At 41.7% G+C, this 23,285-nt stretch overlaps 3 long non-coding RNA genes across 3 annotated transcripts in view; 2 read left to right on the top strand and 1 right to left on the bottom strand.

Moving 5' to 3' along the window:
* Nucleotides 1-3,542: 3,542 nt before the first annotated feature.
* Nucleotides 3,543-5,019, top strand: LOC148896293 (uncharacterized). Its single transcript, XR_016115177.1, has 4 exons — nt 3,543-3,568; nt 4,310-4,385; nt 4,490-4,528; nt 4,986-5,019. It is a non-coding gene; the product is annotated as an uncharacterized LOC148896293 (long non-coding RNA).
* Nucleotides 5,020-5,861: 842 nt separating this feature from the next.
* LOC148896292 (uncharacterized) lies at nt 5,862-7,135 on the top strand. The gene is made up of 3 exons (XR_016115225.1): nt 5,862-5,978; nt 6,261-6,356; nt 6,459-7,135. It is a non-coding gene; the product is annotated as an uncharacterized LOC148896292 (long non-coding RNA).
* A 2,264-nt stretch (nt 7,136-9,399) lies between these two features.
* Nucleotides 9,400-23,285, bottom strand: part of LOC148896291 (uncharacterized) — a 61,216-nt gene continuing 47,330 nt past the window's right edge. Inside the window, exon 5 of the long non-coding RNA XR_016115224.1 lies at nt 9,400-14,845. This is a non-coding gene — a long non-coding RNA (uncharacterized LOC148896291). The remainder of the gene's footprint in view (nt 14,846-23,285) is intronic.

Below are 23,285 nucleotides of genomic sequence, written 5' to 3'. Positions count from 1 at the left end.
GAAGTCAAAACAGCAACAACAAAAAGTAAATAAATAATGTGACACAACACAAAAGACATGGACAGTCATTCAATCTTAAGCACTTTCTGCACCCTGTTTGTTGTATGAAGCAGTTCTAGATGAAAGAAGAGAAAATCAAAGCGTCCTTTCCACCAGTGAATCAGCGATATCATGGTAAAACCGACCGGCAGCCAATCAGAAGCCTGCTTCCGACGACACCCTGACTGAAAAGTGTACTTGAGAGTTTTGAACGCCGCTGAGAAAGAGGAGTCCACGTAGCTTTTTGAGTAGACAACACAACGCAAACATTGCATTGTGCACCATGACGACAAATGACAACTGAAGCACAATTATCAGCAAGGTCTATATACCATGAATTAGGCAAGGGCGCATTTGTGGTAGGTACGTCTTTAAATTTTGGCGATTAGAGTATTTTTGTGTTTTAAGTTGTGAAAAATGGGGCTGACGACTTTATGGCCGGGCCGGGAACTTTTTTTTTTTTCTGCCCGGGTGTCCACTAACTTATTGTCATGAGTTTCAGACACTGATAATAATAATAATAATAATAATAATAATAATAATAATAATAATAATAATAATAATATAATAATACAATACATATAATAATGTACAGTAAAGTCTCGTTATATCGATATCGGTTATATCGATAGTACGCTTATTACGATACTATTTCTATGAACGCAAGGAGAAAATTACATGCGCGCAGGGTCGGATATATCGATAGTCCCGGTTATATCGATATTTTTTCGGACTCCCGAGAATATCGATATAACGAGACTTTACTGTAATAATAATAATAATAATAATAAATGTCATTTATCAGCACCTTTCAAAACTCAAGGTCACTTTACAGTCACAGGATACGTTTTTCTGTGGGTGAGCAGCGGCAGCCACACGTGTCAGCGTTCACTCAACCCGCAAGTAACTCCAATAGAATAGTAAGACAGAGACAAAAGCTAGCTAACAAGCCAATAGATAGCTAATAGCTAGCCAGCCAGCCAGATAGCGATTGTACGGTATTGTACGGTATTACATTATTACGATATTACGGTCAATGTCACCTCATTTTCAAGATTCCCACCTCTGCCATCATTTTGTCATTTTGTTATGCCGAAAATATGTGGCAATTGGTTAGGGGGGTTATGGTTCTTGAAATGGAGTTCATTGAATTGGATCGGATTGGATTAGCCTTTATTAGTCTCGCAGTGAAGAACATTTACATTTCACAGCAGCTAATATATGAAAGTAATAGGATAGGAAAGGAAGAAGTAGAAAAACAAAATACAGGAGCTGCTGGAAAGGCATCCACTCGCGCGGCATCTTGAAGTAAAACAAAAAAAAACTAAATAAGTAATATGACAACACAAAGACACAGAGAGTCATTCATTCTTCAGCACTTGCTCTACACTCTTTGTGACATGAAGCAGTTCTAGAATAAAGAGGAGAGGATCAAACCATCCTTTTCAGCAGTGGATCAGGGACGTCATGGTGGAATGTGCACGTCTACTACAAGCTAAATGTTGAAAGCAAACACAAAGCTGTAGCATACATTGACGAAAAGAGATTGCTCTGCCTTTATACATTCATTCCATACAAAATATAGCACTGAAGGAACTTACAAATAAATTCACCTTACGAACAACCGTTCAGAACGTGTCTCGCTCGTAAGTTGAGGAGCGTCTGTAATTATACTCTAAAACACGATTCTATTCTCAGCCGTAGTCTTTCCCATTCTGGAGGATCATTGCTGCATGGGGTTGAGCAAGGCCAGCACTGAGAATTTGCACTGAGAAAGCAGTTTACTCAATGTTTATTGCAGGTGTCCGCTGTGCTGACGGTTCAAGGAGATTTACGAGTGAGCGGAAGGAGTTATATTCCTCACATGGTCTACAAGAAAGCCAGACCCTTTCGTTTGCTGCACGGGGACTTTGTTGAATGTTTATCCAGCGCTTGCTCGTTTTACCGACTTGTATTCTTGACCGTCCATTTCAACACTTGCTCTTTGGTCCACAAAATGGACTGATCAGAAATGGTGTCGGTAATCCTTTAAGTCCTAAAGGATTACCGACACAATTTTTTTGTTTCCTAACTGACATCAGAAAAACATTTTATAGCATCTAAAATACCCAAAACACGCAGGCTGATATTTTTAGTCAAATGCAAAATACCAATACAAATGAGTTAAAGTGTCCCAAAACTACTTCAAAATGACCCCGGAAATGGCGAGTTTCAGAAGGTCCCGCTCCTTTGTTCGTGACGTCACGCCAGAATGTATTGCCTTTCTCTAGAATCAAAACAATGGCTTCATATTTGGAGAAGATGCTTTCTTGTTACTCATCCAGTTATGAATATGATTCCAATAGTTCTGAAGAGGAAAGCATAATTGTTTGCAATCGATTAAAGACGTCCTTCCAGATCAATTCGAGCCGTCAGGACTCCACTGTAGCGTCCCAGAAAATGCACAAAATGGCGCCCAAACTCCATTGGAAATGGGCCGATTTGTCTGCTGAGAATTTGTGTCAACTATTATCAAATAGTAGTCTTGGTGCAACACACAACGATTCACCATCGCGTTATTTATGTGTTTTCCTTCTAATTTTGCCATCAACACGGATAAACACAATGTTTTCAGACCAAACAAAGTACCCAAAATGCATTGTGTGTCGCTTTCTCGGTCAGGGGCGTCCCAGACGTGATGTCACGTCTGGAATCGTCACCAACTCGAAAACAAGACTTCCTGAATATTCAGTACGAGTCTTAAAGGATAACCGACGCCTCCGGACAAGTTGTGTCCATAATTTGTAAAATCGCTTCAAATGACTTCTACTGAGCGTATTTTACAAAGATTCCACTGCATATAGATATATTTTACGTTTTAAGACTATATATTATATAATATTCCGGAAGTCTTGTTTTTGAGTTGGTGACGAGTCCTCACGTCACGTCACTGAAGGAACGACCCTGACCGAGAAAGGGCACACTGTAGCAGTCCTTTTATCACGTCAATGCATTTTGCTGTACTTTGTTTGGTCTGAAAACTTCATGTTGATCCGTGATGATGGGGAAATTAGAAGGAAAACATAAATAATGTGATGGTGAATCCTTGTGTGTTGTGACAAAAATGTTGAGCCAATTTCCAGACGGAGCTTTGTCGCCGTCTTCTGCCTGTTTTGGGTGTGACATTCCCCCCCCCCCCGTTTGCCTCAAAATGACACAGAATAAATTCTTTAATCGATTGCAAACATGTGTGCTTTCCGCTTCAGAACTACACTATAAACCCGAACAGTACGACTGACTCAAAGTCATTGAGGTCAGTCAACTCAAAAGCCGATTTTTTGTTTCAAAAACTTAAACGTTTTGAGTTTTCTGAATAGTCATGCGTTTTTAATTTGCAGTAAATCAATACTTTTGAGTTCATGGCTGTCATATACTCATATATTTTGAGTAAACGGCAGAACGCTGCGTGATGACGTCACCGCAGGCGTGGTCTCACCGGGGCCATTTTTACTTCTCGACGGCTAAAGCGTGCAGAGACCCACGAATTCAGGTGAGAAGACAAAAAACATTATTTAATATTACAAGGACCCAGTGTATCAATGCTTTAGTCGGTGCACAGAAAATGGATATTTTGTTGTGTTTTTGACGACAGCAAATTGGAAAGTCAGTTTGTGGAACTTGCCGCCTTTCACAAGTTAGCAAAGATGCTAGTCCGTGGTCGTGCTTGCGACTGAGGCCTTCTCATCCACTCTTTCAGCTGCGTTGTTTTGAGCCCGGGACTTCTACTATGTTAAGCGCTCTTCTGTGGCGATATATGTATGAATTTTTCTTAAACGTCTCTTGTCTGTTGAAAGACACAGAAGTGTTATTTAGAGAATAGTACCGCGCAGGTTTAGTTGGGCGGTGGCCGAGTAATATCTGTTGCAGGTTATGTTTGTGTCCGCGAAGGTCTGAGAGTAATCGTCAAATGGGTGTAAAATTAAGGTTTATATAAAAGTGTCACACGAAATCCTCCACACCGTGGCTGCAACGCCCAGCAGGTTAGTGCATTGAGTTAACTTTGTTTGCAAACGACAGTACCGCGTGTCATTGTCCAGCACAAGCTATAGGCTTAAGCTATCTATACACGTGCAGCGGTAGTGCTGCAGTTTTAAGAATGCACTAAGTAACTATAATGATCGCCAAAAAATGTACAGTGGATTGGAATATGTACAATTGATGCAGTTTAAATGGTTATGCATGTGTAAATTAAACATGAACTTTTTTTAAAATATATTTTTGGCATTTTAAGGATACCGAGAGAGCTGCTGGAGGCCAAGTCATCAAACTGCAAACGCCTGACTGGTTTGATTGCATCATTTAATCTGGTACATTAGATTTATTAAACTTAAAAAGTTAACATGGATAAATGTGTTTTATTAAATTAAAGGATTGCATTCATTGTCATGTTTTTTTCTCTTCAACCTTTCAGCCCCCGGGTGCAAATTGAGCAACACCACCATTATCGAAGGTATGTTTACATTTTTATTTATGCTATATTCTTAATTACCTGATGAATATCATACTACATGTAGGTATTTTTTATATTTAACAGAATTTTACCTTTTTAACATATATTGGAGTATTTTACACCATTAGTTGAGACTTCATTGATTGTTCTTTCTTTAAAACAATCTCAAATCTCACATTCTCCTCTGCTCTTACCAGCAACTGATGTTCATTAATCATTACAGTGATGGATTGGATTGGATTGGATTTGCCTTTATTAGTCTCACAGTGGAGAAATGCAGTTGTTAAATTGCAATAGGGATAGTGCGGAGGTTCCAAACTATTACGAAGGATATGCTTGGATTTGAGCTATAATAATCCGTAACTGTCTTTAATTTGGACCCACTAGAATCACACCAACTTTACCTTGCCTATCCAAACACGTACTCATTCTTGAAAAATGTTTAATGTAATTGCAGGCCTAACATGGACTGGAGATGCAAACTGTGTTCTATTTCCCTGGATACTCGGGCGAAGTTATTTAGCCATTATCGTTTGCAACATTTCCAGTATTCAAGAGTCAGCCCACTGCCATGTCTCGACAGCAATTGCATTTGCACTTTTCAGTCATTTAATGCAATGAAAACCCATCTGTCACGTTACCATAATGACACAGACAGACTGACAGAGTACAGGCAGCATATGCAATTTTTCACCTGTTCCTTGTGTGACTTTAAGAAGCCTTTTTCTCACGCAACATTGTTTGGACACTTGAGAGGTCATTTAAGAAATCACGAAATGGTTATATGCCCTTTCAGAAACTGTAATTATAGCACAAATGTTTACTCATCATTTAATGCACACAAAAGCAGATACCATGGAGAGAGTTCAGTCTTTGATGTTAGAGTTCTCTCAGCAGAAATTGTTAGTGACCAGGTCCTATCTGCTGAAGAAGAAAGTGTTGTTGAAGGAAATGTTGAGTGTGAAAGCACAGAGGAACTGGTTCTCCCTGAGATGGAGAGTCAATGTGACACAGCTGTCTTGCAACGTAACTTGGCATCACTATTCCTCAAGATGCAAAGTATCCTTCGTGTGTCTGACAGGGCATGTCAGGAAATAGTGGATCATCTGGCTCAGATTTTTTCTTTGTCCCAGCCTCTTATCAAAAAGACTATAAGAGAGGTCCTACAGATTCATGATGTCACTGTTAGTGAAATGGCTTTGGATGAAGTAGTTCGTGCTGTACTAGTGTAACTCTTTTCAGCTGACCGCTAATCTGTAAACATTTGTTTTTATTTTCCCAGGTGTTTGCTGAGTTCCATTGCATCACAAATGTGAACCTACGCAACACATTCTACTGTGAGCTTGATAAACACACGCCACAACTGCTGGCCTTGTTTAGGCAGAAGGCTTCCGGAACGGGCAAGAGAGCAAAGGCGCTGCAGGAAATTCTAAGATTATATGACAAGCAAGTAAGCTGAAGCTTTACTGAGGTATTGACAAACTGCTGCTCTACTTATCTTTTCTTTTAAAATAGGATGTACTTGGTTTTTTCCCTCTAAGGTTTAAAAAAAGCCACTTAAAAACAAGCTCTTGCCATCTTTTGGATTTTTTTGGAAGTTAAACTTAATTCTCTCTATAGGGCATGTACTGTCTTGGTTTTGAGATGCTGCAGACAAGTGCTGCAATGTTAAGATCATGTCGCTTTCCCCAGATTAAAACTTTGCTTTTACCTCCTCCTGCTTTTGGTAAAGGAACACCATGATATACACATGAGACGCAGTCTGGCCCTTCGTACACTCCCATCATACCTACAAGAAGATGACTCCGAGTTCTTCAAGACATGCAATGTATGTATTACCTGACTTAACACAAATGTCTATCTATGGCCACAATATATGCTATAACCGTTTACTTTATTCTGTATGTGTACGTTTGTGTGTATTTTGCAGTGGGAAGAGGATCCAGGCATTGAAAACACTCCTGTCGCACTTCTCTCCGTGACAACTGACGACCTCACTAGTGCCATCTTGTTTAACCCCGACAGCATTTCTGTTGTGATAGAAGATGGCATTATTGTGAGATGTCTCCCCAGGTTGGCTGATGCACACCTCCTCTTGTTTGGTTTAATGTATGCATTGCATTTAGATTATCCAAGAAAATTAATCCACACATTCACCTTCATTCAGAAAATACTGCTGTGTCTTGATGATAACAGATCTCAAACCACGCTTGCTAAGTTTGAAAAATGCTTTGTTCCGCAATATTGAAGGCACCAGTGCCTCCAATATTACGGAACAAAGCAACACTCGATAAGTAACTTCAGTTTTGCTCTGCTTTGTATACCTGTTTGTGACTGATTTTCTATAAATACTTTGATATGTAAACTTGGATTCCACCAAAATCTTTTTTCGTTTCAGGAATACTGTGTTTGTTTTTAGTAAGTTTTACCTTGATTTGCACCTTATAACGAGTACATTGAAATGTATTCTCTTGTATTTATTCAAGTATATGCTTTTCAAAGAATTTTTTTTTTTTTAACAGAACAGCAGAGTATAATTTGTTGTTTTTTTCTGTTTTGTTGTGTTTATTTCACATCTTCTGCTCAGGGGTTTATTTGTTGTTTTGGTACGTGGCCATGCTGTGCATTTTGGTACTGTTGTCATTTGTTTTATCAGAGGTTGTTTTAAACCTTAATAAAAAAATGAGAACTAAAACAGACGTGAGGTGTGTTTTTGTTTTTAGACATAGAAGGCAAATGTAAGTACAGTATACATGAATATATGTTTTCATGGAACATTATAAATTTGAGTTGGTTAAGCTTAAATATGAAACCTAATTTTAATTTAAAAATTAAGAAAACATTAGAGTAAACTGAAAGTACATCTTTTAAGTTCAGGCAAACTCATAACATTTATGTCCAAACAAACTCATAATATTTAAGTTCAGACAAACTCATAAAATTTATTTACACTACTCAAACATTTTGAGTAAACTACGCAAACATTTTGAGTTAACTGTAGTCAAAAATTTTGAGTTAACTGTACTCAAAAATTTTGACGTAATCAGTTGCCATATAAATTTTGAGTACTTTCAACTTGTTGGATTTTACAGTGTATTTGAATCATATTCATAACTGGATGAGTAACAAGAAAGCATCTTCTCCGAATCTGAAGCCATTGTTTTGATTCTCGAGCAAGGCAAGACGTCTTGCCGTGACACCACGAACAAGGGGGCGGGACCTTTTGAAACTGACCACTTCCGGTTTCAATTTTTTGCAGTTTCAGAACACTTTAAGTCATTTTTATTGGTGTTTTGCATTTGACTAAAAATATCATACTGCGTGTTTTGGGTATTTTAGATGCTAAAACGTTTTTCTGATGTCAGTTAGGAAACAAAAAAGTGATGTTGGTTGTCCTTTAAAAGGTAAAATATAGCTATAAGCGATTTCAAGTGATTTTACAAATTATGGACACAACTTGTCCGGAGGCGTCGGTTGTCCTTTAAAACTCAATGAATGTTTCTTGTTGACAGAGAGCGGTGCAGATGTCCATCTGTAGGCAAAGGTTGTGGCGAGGGCGTATGCAGCAGATCATTCAAAGGACCATCTGTCTTATACCTCCTTATACAGGTAACATCCGACTTACGACCACCCGTACTCACCACCATGACCTCCAGACCCTATTTTTATTTTTTTTATATTTTACGCCTGGCACGTAACGCGCTAGCAGGCTGTCAACGCGTAGGACAATTTTGGCCAGGCACCCATCATCTCACTCTCACACAGCAATCAACCGTGTGATGGCACCAGATTGGGGCGCGGGGGGTTGTGTGTCATTGAGCCTCCGAGTCTCTATTTCTCTATTCAACATTTTTTATGGATTTCGACTTACGACCATTTCGACTTACGACCTTTGGGTTGGAACGAACTCAGTCGTAAGTCGGATCTTACCTGTATGTAGAAAGCTTCCGATTTATTTTGAAGGGGAATCTTCAGCATGGGGTTACCCTCGGTAGCATTCATGCTCTGCACGCCGCCGATGCTATAACAGACTTGACCTTATCTGGCTTGGCCCCAAACTTCTTCACTAAAAATGTATGCAAATTTCCATCACAATTTACGTGAATTTACCTCAAACAATCAAGGAAAATTGCATCAAAATGTACTTTAATTCTGAAGAGCAAAAAAAAACGAAACATGGCACAAATCAAAAAGTAAAATAGCAACCAAAACATCCACAAAATTAACACATTCTTCAAATAAGTGGCATTTTAAAAAAGGACAAACAAAGCAAAAAATGCTCACTTTGCTCCGACCGCCTTTTCAAAATATGGATGTTACTTTTTAAATTGTTGCTTTAACTGTCTCACTTCTGCTGCCATCTAAGGGAATTATTGAGACATTACACAACAGGGGCGCAGCTCGGAGATCCTATCCATCCTGTGGAGCAGTTTGGGGTGGGATGGGAGGCGGGGGGTCAGAGTCACCCGAAGGGTGGCCTTGCCAGTCTGTGGCCACCCCCAGGACTTGTGTGTGTGTGGGGGGGGGGGGGGGGATTGCTAGCCCAGATTTTGTCTGAAGATGTACGTATTGTATCCCAATTGTATTGGACGTTATAAAAATCAGCATGTAATGACATCATTTAAATAATGAAAATAAACCTTAAACCTTAACTTGGAATGGCAAAAATAGAAAATAAAAAAGCTCCAATAATACCTAAGAATTTTGTTAGGTTATTATTGGAAAGATAGCCTAATTGAGTTGAAGAAAGCCTATTTTGAGACAAAATGTTTTGTTTCCTTTCAAAAACATAATTAAACACAAAACAACAAAAACATATACTGTATGTTGAAAAATATCAGAATCAGAATCAGAATCAGAATCACCTTTATTGCCAAGTATGTAGGACACACAAGGAATTTGTTTCCGGTAGAACACGCTGCACTAGTATCGTTGTAAAAAAAAAAAAAACTGCTAAGTGGCACTATACAGTTCCATTTTGGCTACTGTTGAAAGAGTTCAAAGAGTTAATGGCTTGGGGGAAGAAGCTGTTTAAATGTCTGCTGGATTTGGTGCGCATGGATCGATAGCGCCTGCCTGAGGGGAGTAGCTGGAAAAGGTGGTGGGCAGGGTGCGGAGGGTCCAGTAGGATTAGTTTAGTTTGGATTCTTGCAGTGTGCCTGAGTATTCAGCAACAATCGAGAGAAACATCTCTCGTTGGAGCTGGACAAAAGAAGAACCAACGCCTGCCTCTTCAGGCTTAGTTTAAAAGAACACCGCGACAGTCTGTTGACCAATCAGTTGCGGACAAGTCGATCTTCCGTCCAATCGGCTACGAACAACTCAGTGTTGGGAGGACCTTAGACTGAAATTGGAGTTGTTGCCTCTTTGCAAAGACTATTGAACTAATAAGCTTGATAATGCTATGTAACTAAATTAAATGTGGAATAATCATAATATGTACTAAGATAAACATGAAATAACATAATATGTTTACTAATCTAAGCATGAAATAACGTAATATGTTTACTAATGTGCATAAGCACTTTATCATTCCCTCCTGTTGCACATTTAAACATCAGTTCATACATTTCCAAAACAGTTTTCATGCATGCACGTCATACTAAATGCACAGGGAACCATTCTTTATTTTTACTTTACTCATCTAATCTAATCTAATCTAATCTAATCTAATCTAATCTAATCTAATCTAATCTAATGTAATCTATCTAAAATTATCTAATATTATCTAACCTAATCTAACTAACACCATGGAGAAGGCGAAAAACCTCTATCACAACTTTGCTGCTGTGATATACAACCTCTCCATTTGTGAGGGTTTTAAATTTTAATGAGGAAAACTCCTTCTCGGCTCTCCGTTTCTTTTTTTGCTTTTGTTTGTTGGAGCAACCACACTCTGGCCATGGTGTACTATTCCTAGCTACAACACAGGGTCCCCTTCATGCATTTGTTGATACAAAACCTTTGCGTAATTCACCTGAGAATTAGTTATCATATTCATTAGCATTGCTCTTAAGCATGGAATAATACAACCAATGACTAAGAAAATAAGTACAATCACAATTGCGAAAAGGATAAACACTCTGAGCAAAGTCTTATACCAAGGGCCCCCAAAGATCCCGTCAAAGATCCACGGGTGATCAGGCCGGTGATCTTTGGCCATGGCATCTCTGAGATCCCTGACAACAGACAAAGCATCAGTCATGTTTATGGAATTCGCTTCTTCGGGTATGTACGTACAACAAGTGTCACCCGCCATAGCACAGACGCCCCCTTGTGGGGCTGTCAAAAGGTCCAAAACCATTCTATTTTGCAGCACCATTTGTCTAATTGCTGCAATTTCAGTGTTTTGCATTTCATCTACTTCCAAACTGGCATTTACAAACACTTGAAACCTGTAGTCAATTGTTTCAATTCGTAGCATGTTTTTAGCCACTCCAATTTGTGGAAAAAGAGCTAACATTACCTTACTACCCGTGCTATGGCGTTTGAATTGTTCTGGAACATCAGTTCCCCAGATCGAATCATGGGGCTTAAACGACACTCTTCTTTTCACATGATGGTGCGCTGGAGGACTGGCAACAATGAAAGTATTGTCAGTTACAGTAACAGGTGCGCACAAACCGTAGGCTCGCGTAGGAATAAAAGAATATACTTTCCAACCGCATAACCACCAAAGATGTGAAGATACGGGTAAAATGGTGACATTGGTGTTTAACGGTAGCTATTAACATATACGCAGCTCGAGCCATTTTATCTCCAAATACCTTTGAATGCACGCGTTGCCGCATCACCGAATGTGGCATATAGGAACAAACGAAGCAATTATTTTTCCTATTTTGTTTAGCAATTAGTGTAGCATAACGATACCACGTGTTTGATAACAACGGATTCCAGTCATGTTTTTCTCCTGCAAACGGTTGATATAATGCGTCCATGACACCTGAATTTTTGGCTTTTTTGGCAGGTATTTCAACATAGGCTGTCAGTCTGATGTGCGGTTTATCTTGGAACGGCGATGTCACGACTGGTGATGTCAAAGATGACATGATGCATATAGTTACGGGAAAACCAGTGTGATGTTCACAAGAATCAGGACAGAGTCTCAAGTCCATGCATCCTGCAACATCATGAGTTATGATAGCAAGTTGGATATCAGTCATTGTACCAGTTCCATTTGCTGTTCCTAACCAGTTCCCTCGAGCTATCTTGACGACGATTCGTTTTGCTTCTTGGGCGCAGCTATTTCGAACCCATTCTGTGTTAGGCTTAGAACGGACCACAACGGAATCCCAACCAGTGGTCCAAGCCTTCCCGGACCTGATGCGAGCGTACCAAAACTCTTGAGGATAATTGCTTCCATCTTGTCGTGCTTCGTTCACGAGGACGCTAAGGAGAAATGACACAATTCCTGCAGCTTCTAGTGGAAAGCAGGCTACAGGATGTGCCATGCTTGGGCACTTTTCTCCCGTCGTTGGGTGTAAGGGTGGAGCTTCGCAGACTGATGGAATGGGAGGCTTTACGTGCGTCATCTGGATTGCCTCCACTCGTTCAAACAGCAAGATGATGTGGACCAAACCCATGGCTATTGAGTAGTTTGGCTCCGTCTCTCTTCCACCTGCTTAGGATCTGGTTGGTGAACGATTTTGCAATGGCTTTGACGCACCCAGGTAGCTCTTTCTGCGATCTTGATGGCAGTTGCCGTTGTTATCAGCACAGGGAATGGCCCCTCCCACTTTGGTGCAGACCAGGACTTCCTCTTGATCGCTTTGATCAGCACCTCGTCTCCGAGGCGCAGCAGCCTCTGTTCCTGTGGAGGGAACAAAGGACTGCGGCAGTACACATGCTGACTGGACCTCTTTTATTGTAAACATTTCACACAATCATTTTGCCAACAAAGCGCCTGGATCTGATTCATTTTCTTGCCAGGGAACACCTTCCCATAATGGGACGATGAAAGGTCTGCCATGCAAGATCTCAAAAGGCGTTAAGCCATTATTAGTGGGTGTTATTTTCATATATAGTTTAACCAAAAACAGACATTCAGGCCATGGTTTGCCTGTTGCCTCCATAGTTTTTCTGAGTCGATTTTTTTTATCATATCATTCGTTCTTTCAACTAATCCTGCACTCTGTGGATGATATGCACAGTGGTTCTTTAATTTAATACCTAAATGTTCTGAAATTTTGGTTATCACGTCATTAACAAAATGTGGCCCATTATCACTCCAAATTATTCTTGGTATGCCATGTTCTGGAATAATACGGTTTCATAATGCTTTTGCAACGGATAATGCATCGGATTTCTTTGAAGGCACAATTTCCACCCATTTGGTGAATGAATCAATTAACACCAAACAGTATTTATAAGAATTACTTGTGCTTAGTTCAATGAAATCCATGTGGACCACTTCAAAGGGGTGTGACCCCTGTGGAAATTTTCTTCTTTTTGGTCGCATGTTACCTTGTGGATTGTGTTTACAGCATATCAAACAACTCAGACAAAAGTTTTTTGCATATGAGTTGAAACCTCTGCTTAAATGGAATACTTTCCCTGCTATAAACACCATGCCGACTGTTGATACATGTGACCTACCATGGCTCATACCATGCTGGAAGAGCTGCAGCCACTGGATCCAGTCTTTTAGAATAAAACGCAACTGGTCTCTGCTTTTGTAACAAGACTGAAGTCATGTATTTGTCTTTGCAGTCAACTGTTTGAACAAAAGGTTTGTCATAGTCAGATAAAGCTAAAACACTAGTGTGTGCTATCATTTTTTTAATTCTGTAAATGCTTTACTGCCCTCTTCAGTCCACTGAATAGAGTCTTTCAGTGCCATTTTGTCTTGGTATATAAGTGTCAATAATGGTTGAGTAACTTGTGCATAATGCGGAATCCAAGTTCTGCAATAATTGCACAGACCCAAAAACGTCATCGTCTGTTTTTTCGTCTTAGGTCAGGGAACCTGCAAAATTGCTTGTTTTCTTTTAGTTGTCAACTCTCTTCCCTTTCTTGACAAAAGATGTCCTAGAAAAACAACTTCTTTTTGGCAAAACTGTAACTTATCCAACAAAGCTTTGTTACCTGTATTCGCTAAATATTGGAACAAAGCTATTGATACAGCCTTGTTCTCGTCTTCAGTCGGTGAAGCAATTAAGATGTCGTCAACGTACAAAAGAATCTGAGAAGACTCAGGATGTTTAAAATCAGCAATACACGAAGACATTTCCTTTGAAAAAATTGTGGGGCTGTCTGTAAACCCTTGTGGCAATCTTGTATATGTATATTTTTTCACATTAAATGTAAATCCGAACCAATGACATGAATTTTTGTGTAACAGAATGGAGAAAAAGGCATTGCTCAAATCAATTACTGTAAACCATTTTTTTGTCAGGTTTTAAACTGTTCAATAAAGTGTGTGGGTCTGGCACACACGGAGCACGTGATTGTATGGATTTATTTATCTGTCGCAAATCATGCACCATTCTCCACACTCCAGATTCCACTTTTTTAACAGGAAATAATATCGGTGTATTACATTCACAAGTTAGGTCTTCAGTCAAAATACCAGCCTTCACCATATCACGTATTACAGGAGTGATGCCAATAAGCATCCTGTTTAAGTCTTGGTCGATAAGTCGTTTTAGGCAATACTTCAACTGGTTTTGCTGTTTTAAGTCAGCCTACATCTGTTTTTCCCAATGGCCAAAGAGTGGCAGGGACGTCCGGAAGGTCCTCAGCCACTAGAGTAGCCATTAGTCATGATTCTAATGAATCAACCTTTACTGGGTCTCCCATAACGTCAACTACGAAGGACTCCAGAAAGTTCACTTTTCTGGGTTTGTACCCTTCTTCTGTTGGTATTAAAGCTATTTGTAATTGTTGTAACAGGTCTCTCCCCAACAAATTTACAGGACAATCTCCACTCAAGACCATCGTGACCTTGTATGGAGTTAGTCCCTCATCTAAAATTTTTATTGGTTTAGAAATAGGTAACAATGTCACTTTCCCATCTGCAAATACCACAGAAATTTGTTGTCGACTCGGAGTGACACCTGGAATGGCGTCTCTTAACACTGATCTGCATGCACCACTATCGCAATGAAATTTGACATCCTTTTTCCCAATTTTTAGCCAATAATAATGTTTTTCGTTTTCCGGCAAAGTCAAATCCAAGATTTCAACTGGTTTCATTGATCCCCATTTCCCACTGTTGTGACTGTTGTCATCAGTGTCGAAATGGGGTTCCGCGCGTCAATCTGAATGTTTTGTTTTTTGTCCTCCTCCATATCAGAATCAGAATCAGAATCAGAATACCTTTATTCGTCCCGCAATGGGGAAATTTGCAGTCCACAGCAGCAATTGAAGAGGGATGGGGTTGGGGTGGGAGTGAAAGGATAGAAAACAAGATATTCTAAGCATAACAAAATAAAAATGTCAACTGTATACTGTGCAAATGTAGATGTGCAAAAACCGTTCTATAAACAAGACTGTACATAGTGCAGAATCAAGAAATGCATTTAGATATATTGCAACAACCCATATTTACAAGTGTCCAGTTTTTTTTTTTTTTTTTTTTTACATGTGATCATCACATATCGTGTATTATATGGTGGAGGTCTGTAAGGTTTCCCATGTTTCCTTTGCGTGTATATTTCCTTTTGCAGTGGCGAGCAATATGCCCTACACTGCCACAACTGTAGCATCGATCACTGGGCGGCATCCGTCTCTTCACCTGATCTTGGTACAACACGTTCTCCATTATGTCACCCATGGTAGATGCCATCACATGTTCCATCGGCGACTTTACACCATTTCCCCACTTTTTTCTCACCACTTCTTGGGCGTCTATTGCCCACTCCATGAAATCAACCAACCTTCCAGTCCTGTGTTGGACATAATGTTTCCGAATGAAATCCCCAATTTCCGGCGTCAAATTCTGGAGAAATGTTTGCTTGAATTGGTTGACATATATGGAATTCTCATCAGCAGATTCAGGAATACAGCAGTGGTTCCGAAAAACATTTCCAAAGCGTCCTCTGAAAATATTAACATCTTCTCCACTTAACTGTCTACAATTTTGAATCATGCCAACGTTTGGCGATGTTTTCCATAATGTTCTCACAAACCAATCTCCGTTGGGCTGTCACCTCCTCATACGTCATGTTTGTTCCCGTTGACGTTTTACCAGTGTAGTCACCTTTCATCCGATTCCAATCGTGTCCCAGGCATCTCCTGAGAACCTTCAGCGTTTCTTGTCCATTCAACTGGTAAGAAGCACACAATTCCTCAAAATTCTCAGTCCAACTTTCCGCATTCTCAACAAAATCACCTAACCCTCTGCATGCTTCGGCGACATCACTGTCACACCAAGGCCGATAAACCAAGATTGTTTGGTCCTGTAGGCTTGAAGAATTAGGATTAGCCACTTGAACAAGTGCAAAAGCTTCACAGTCGCATTCATTATTCATTTTAATTTCATTCAATTCTTCAAGCGGATTCAATTGTTCAGAACAATTTGCTTTGCTCCTTGTACGCGAAGAAACACAATCACCATCACCAGCAATCTGATCTGCAAAATCAGGTTGTATTTCTCGTATTCCTCCATGAGCGTTCCATGGTCTGCCCAAGTCCCAGTTGGAGTCATCACAGGGTTGGCCACCCGCTCCCTTGGGGTGGAGCAATTGACTTCCTCTCTCTTCTTGAGGGCAGCGAAGGAGGGGTAGGAGGGGAAGGGGGAGGAGGAGGAGGAGGGGTGGGGGCTGATCTGAGGCGCTCGATTGGGGCAACCCACAGCCCCTCCCCTTGGTCTCCCATGGGGATGCTCTGCAGTTTGAAAAAATGGTTGCTGATCTGCCCCAAACGCCATCTTGTCATTGGGACGTGCAACAGATTAAGCGACGGTTTGTGTTGTCAAAGCTCACTTTGGAAGACATCGCGACCATTACTTTCTCCTCTTTCTTAATCCGTTTCACCTCAAGTTCCTGTTCTCTGATCCTTGCTTGTGCCAGCCAAGCATCACAAGCAAATATTTCAGCACATATCTTTCTAAGAGGTTTGCCAACCGCAGATGCCTCTTGAAACTTCAAACGAAACATAATCTCTTTCAATGGCTGAACTTGCAAAGCACCAGTAAATTCATCATGTTCCATCCACTTCTTACAATAAAGTTCACTTCCTGGGAACTTTTTAGACATAAATTCAACATCCCGATGAATTGGAGTCTTTTTGGAAAAAAATTGCACCCATTTCCAATTTTCCAACTCACAATTCCTTCTGTTAACTCTTACTCAGGAAAAAAAGGGCCCACTTCGAGATGTTTATTCGAACACAAAGAACAAAGGGCGCAAGCCGCGCCAGTCCTCAGTCATGATGCGCTTTCACACGCACAAACAATGAATGCACATTTATTATACATATAATAATGTATGTTGTGTGTAGTTTTAAGGCAATTTGCATACTCGGCACCGGCAGCCAATCAGAAGCACGCTTCGGACTACACCCTGACTCAAAAGTGTACTTCAGAGTTTTGAAACCCGCTGAGAAAGTGGAGTCAACGTGGCCCGTAGTGATTTGTTACCCGCTTACTATACCAAAAAGCAAATGGCACACGAGGGTGCAAAATGACGCAATCCCGGAAGATGACATAAATTTACAGGACGCAGGGAAATTCCTTGCACTGGATACACTCGCGCATCAAAGGAAGAGTCCAGGTATGGTGGCGAATTGAGTCAATCATGTGGCATTGGCGAGGTGATCGCGAACCGTATAAATGCCCCGTGTCCGTGATTAGAGAATTGACAGCCGGTGGAGAACGGCCGGGAGAGGCAGCGCCCCCCCCCCCCCCCCGACTCCCCCCGCTGTCAACTCGCAAGTGACAGGAGCAAAGAGGTGGTTTCGGTATTTGAAAAAAATCGCTTTTCGAAGAGGGTCCTGGAACGAATTGTGGTCAAGAACCGAGGTACCACTAAAGTGAGACCTCAACTTACGAACTTAATTGGCGAAACGTCCGACACAGTACAGATGACGGCTGAAGAAACCTTTTTATCGATAAGCATTATAAGCATTCATCAGTTTCATCAACATATTTGGCTACTATTTGAGAAATATGGTCAATGTTAGGACAATCGGTTGGGCATTCTCGAGTACATGGCGTGATGTTTAGAGGACATATAACACATATGGTTGATAGATGAATCAATTGGAGTTAAGTCTGTGGATATACTTTGCACTGAAATCATATAATTATAGTGAGGTATCAAAAGGGGCAAGTAAAATAAAATTGCAGCTATTTGTCAAAACCGCACAACGAAAAGTATGAAGCAAGTCGGACTATGTCCAGATTTGTCAACTCTGTATCTTTTGTGATGTGTTGTATTATATGGTGATTCTATGTTAACTGTTCTTTGGCAGCACTGGAAGCTGTAGTGGTTCTTACCGTCGTTTGTCTGGTTGAGAGGGAAGACATTTTATCTTTGCTGAATGTTGCACATTCAGCACATACGACAATAAAGTTATACTGTGTTGGGCACTAGGACCAGGTATTTCACCCAGCAGGTGCACAGGAGGGGGCGGGTGCATGTTACATATATTTCATTGCATTTTCTGTTTGAGTTAGATCAACTTGTTAGTCGTTGGAATAAACACGTCTCAGTCGTGTGTGCTTCTTCCTCAACGGCTACACCGGTGATCCCGATGTTGGAAATATTCATGGCAACAGACGAAGAGGTGTCTTCTATGGCCATGTCGTCCCGCATACGCCGCGAAGCTGCCCGAGTTCTGGCACAGCGATCCGGCTTTGTGGTTCCAGCACTTTTCCACCTACGAGGCATCACGACTGATGAGCCGAAATATTACCTGGTCGTGGCGTCTCTCATCGAGCAGACTACTCGTCGTGTGCTGCCGCTCTTACGCGCGCCTCCACAGAGCGAGAAATGTGCGGCGCTCAAACACCTGCTGCTCCGACGGTTCACGTTATCGGCCTCTGACAGAGCAGACAGTTTTATTTCCCTTCCCGGACTCGGCGAGGGTCAGAAGTGGATCTCATGGACAATATGCTGTCGCTCTTAATTTCGGATGAGGCCGAATTCCTTTTCCCCCATATATTCCTCTGTCAGCGACCAGCATCAGCGCGCATCGTGCTAGCTAACTCAATGTGCTTAGCCACCGGCGGCTATCAAGGTTTGGCTGAAGAAGCGGATCGAGCGCTTCTGGCAACATGGCGCTTCGTCATGCAAAGCGTGATGGCCGAACCACTCGATGAAGGGGCATCGAGCATCGAGTGGTATCAGGAGTGGTTTCGGAGAAGTGACGCGGGAAGACCACCTGTTTTTTCCATCATCGGTTTGGCGCCCAGGCTCGACGCTGCGTACCCCCCTGCCACCACGAGGCTCACGGAAACTCCGAACGCCGGCACCCAGTAGCAGCCGTGGGCGCCGGCAACGAAAGTGAGCTGCTTTTCATTACAAACTCCTTGTCAGGAAGACATTTTCTTGTGAACAGCGGGGCACAAGTAAGCCTGCTAACGGCCTCCCGCCGTGGACAAGACGGCAGGTGGGTGCGGGCCTCCCCTGTGCACAGCTAACGGGTCGCCCATCGCCAACTTTGGCTCCAGGTCGGTGACTGCGCGCTTCCACGGACAGGAATTCAAGTGGAACTTTATTTTTGCCTTGATCGCAGTCCCGACATTTTGCGCCGATTTTCTGTGTGCTCACGGACTACTTGTGGACATTGCTAACCGTCGTTTGATTGACGCCAGATCGTTCGCGACTTTCCCGTGTGAGGCGTGTGTTAATGCTCCGAGCTGCATTAACACGCGCATATTATTTAACGTCAGGTAACGTTTACGAACGTCTGCTGACTGATTTCCCATCGTTAACTACCCCCGCCTTTTCCAATTCCGATACTAAACACGGGGCAGAACATTTCTTCCCCACGGACAGCCCGCCAGTCTTTGCCCGTGCTCGTCGCCTCAACGCGACAAAATTGGCAATGGCGAAATGGGAGTTCGCGACGATGCAGCGCTTGGGCATGGTGAGGCATTCCAACAGCCCGTGGGCCTCACCATTACACATGGTGACCAAAAGTGACTGTTCTTGGTGGCACGCCATGCATCTATGGCCTGCCAAAAATATATAAAGAATGGTTCCGCCTCAGACCCATTGTTTGTAGCATTGACTCCTCTACATACAATGTTGTCAAATATTTAAAACTATCTTAGCTCAGTTGGTTGGCAACACAGAATATCACGTAGAGAACACCACGGGGTTTGTAGAGAGGATCAAAGACCTCATATTGGAACCTGAGGAAACATTGGCATCTTACGACTTCTCTCTTTACATCTGTCCCAACCCCAGCAGCAGTCTCAGTGGTGAGGACGAGACTGCTGGCGGACGTTTCTCTGCATGAAAGAACCAAACTTAAACCGGACCACATCTTCCAATTATTGGAAATCTGCCTTAATACTATGTATTTTCAATTTAGGGAGAAATTTTACAAACACATTCATCGATGAGAAGGTTTCTTCAGCCGTCATCTGTACAAATTTGAAGGTTTCGGACGTTTCGCCTCCTATCCAAGAGGCTTCGTCAGCGAACTAAAGTCTGACTGGTCGTATCGTATTTATATATCCCTAATGTCCAGACATGGCGGCGCCGGACACAGCTATGATAGGTCCCTACTCTCAGGTTGGGGGGAGCAGAGGACCACTCCCTGTGGCCCCACTGATTGTTCCTACATTCCTGACTAACCACTGGCCTATTTCCCCCACCGGTATCACCTCATCAGCATTACGAATGTTGCCTAACCTGTTTTGCCTAAGCAGGCTATTGTATGAACGATCCAAATTGAACCTCACCCCACCAGACCGGTTTAATGAAGGATTTTGTTGTTTTAGAAGAATGTTTTTTTTTTCCATAACCGCCAATATCGGTTAATGGCTTGATCTGCTCTATTCAATGCAAAGAACTAAATGATCATTGTCCTTATTTCTGACAAGAATTCCAATAAAACATTTTCAAATTCTGAGATTAGAATTTCTGCCACTTTTATTCCTGTCTGGCTGTTTGGATCAATCTATATATTTTGAACGCATGAAAGTATGCATCTGGGAAATTAAAAAAGGGTTGTGTCTGAAAAGTGGGCTAAAGTCTAAAATGGATGGGGCCAGATTTAACTAGATTGCCCAAGTATACAAAACTGATTGGAATAAACCAAAATACATTGATTGGAGCATGATATTTCTAAATTCCAAATAAAAATCATCATTTGTCTAAAATCTATATTTCTAATATACAAACGATTTTAATTAAAGTAGAATAATGTATAAACAAACTGTCTATTTTCTTAAGTTACTACACCAATAGATGCTGTGCTATTTTGATATCCTACGGTACAGAGATGTTTTTGCGTTTACAATAGAACATGCGTTTACAATGGCCCATGAACCATGGTGAAGATGGTGACAACAGTCTCGAAAATACGATTTTTGAGACCAATCTATGTCACCATAGTTTCATCATTATCTGAACGAAATATGCTGCATGCTCTCGATGCTTGTGTGCCACGTTGTTGGCATAAGCCCGTGACATCGAATGCTACATGCAACGCACCAATTGTAGGCCTCGTGTTACTAATACGTATTTTTACATATAAATATGTTGTGGCGGGCATGCTCATTCCTCTACTGTCTTTTTGTCATTGTCTTACTTGCCGAAGGTTGTCCATGGTGTCCGATGATGACAGTCCAGCTCTACTTCTTGTGGGACCATTTCATGTGACTGTATAGCCCAATCCGTGATCCACACTGCTTGCCACAGGCAGAGCAGGTGAAGGCATTTACTGGGGTTGTGGGTATGGCACTGGCATGATTCTCCTTTGACCTTTCCTGGTCCGTCGGTCACCTCGGTCTTCGTCAAGTTTCTGTATGCCTTGTTGGAGGAGCTGCCCCCAGATGGAGCGTTGAGCTGCAATGTCCTCTAGCTGGGTCAGTCGGGTTCAGGCCGCATTTTTTCATGGCAGTCCTCACCTGGTCTTTATAGCATTTTTTGGGGCCTCCTGCCAGACGACGGCCGAAATGGAGCTGGTAAGCACCTTACGTGGCAAGCGCTCTTCTGGCATCCTGATCACATGGCCTAGCCAGCAAAGTTGGTGCTGGGTGACTGTAGCTTCCACATTGGTGCAGTTGATTTTGCAGAGTATTTCAGTGTGGGGGACTCTGTCACTCCAGGATAGCCCAAGGATGCATTGTAGGCACTTGGTGTGGAAGGCCTTAAGTATCCTGAGGTGGCGACTGTACAGGGTGCATGCTTCGCAGCTGTAGAGGACGGTTGACACAACAACAGCCCGATAAACTGCAGTCTTGGCGTGGAGTTTGAGATCTTTGTTTTGAAAGACGCTCCTCCTAAGTCTGCCAAAAGAAGCTGATGCCTGTTTGATTACAGATGACAGATTACCTCAGTCTTTTCCACATTGACAGAGAGGCCCAGTCTGCCATAGGCATCTGCAGCAGCTGAGAGACTAGCTTGTAGTGCTTCTGGTGTGTGGGCCACAACTGCACAGTCATCTGCATATTTGAGTTCGATGACTTGATGTTATCTTCCTTTCGTGACTGCCTGGAGCCTCCTGATGTTGAATAGATTTCCATCAAGCCGGAAATCTATGGTAACCCCACTGTTCTTCTCGATCCTCTCATGGAGCAACAGTGTCACACACAGGAGGAAGATGTTGAACAGGAGTGGTGTACACCAGTCTGCCACATTAGGGTCGCATACACTCACACAGTTTTTTGGTCTGGAATGCCCCTGTGGGGACACTTTAGGAAATGTCATGAAACGTCTTTAAAACATTGTTTGAAGTCTATCAGGGCAATTTGCCTGTGGGGACCTCATTTTGCAGTCTCTTAGAGCAATTGCCCGTGGGGACCTCATTTTAGGTCCTCATGGGTACACGAGTCCCCACCGGGCATATGCAGTCAGGTTGATATCCCCACCGAGGCGCACAAACGAGAACACACCAACACACACATTCCATGTAGAAACACGAATATACGCCCAGACAATCAAGAAAATCTGCTTTTCAGATTTGAATATAAATTTGTCAGGACATTGTCTGGTTAGGCACACACTGTTTTGACTCTTATTTTATCTTTCAAGCTCATCATCATAATTTAAAAATTTCCGCACCTCGCCTGTCCAGGATCTTTCATAAAACATCAAAAACAACGTCAGTGTGAGCGACCTGGAATCTATGTGGGCGAAATAACTATCTAAGTGGGAGACAATTTGATAATTACAAATAGTTTGGTGACTTTTATTATAGAGATGAAATCCACAGCCCCCTCTTTTGTCGGATGGGCTCCTGCATCCACCGCGAATAAGCAGTTCAGAAGATGAATTAAATAATTAATTGCACTTGAAATGAGTTATTCTCTCCCATACTGATAACACTTTTCCTAATTCACAAAGATGACAAATAGTTTCTAATATTGTGCAGCATATTCATGTCTGTCACCCCCAAATTCCATGGCACTTCGAGCATGTTTTTATGCTTATTTTCTGATTGATGAAATGTGAGTTGTGATTATTACACAAATGAAATGCTCAATTATTGAGTGAAAGTGATCCTACAGTAAATATTAGTATGTGCGGGGTGTAATGCTTTTCCTTCTGGATTTAGACACCGATATTGGTACATTGTCAGTTAATACGTCTGTGGAAGCTCTCAGTCGTACAGGAGTGGTCCATTGATGAAAAGGTTT

Source organism: Hippocampus bargibanti, linkage group LG06, assembly GCF_051943395.1.
Source record: "Hippocampus bargibanti isolate YZ-2025 linkage group LG06, ASM5194339v1, whole genome shotgun sequence".
NCBI classification, from domain to species: domain Eukaryota; kingdom Metazoa; phylum Chordata; class Actinopteri; order Syngnathiformes; family Syngnathidae; genus Hippocampus; species Hippocampus bargibanti.
This window is presented reverse-complemented; position numbering and strand designations above follow the sequence as displayed.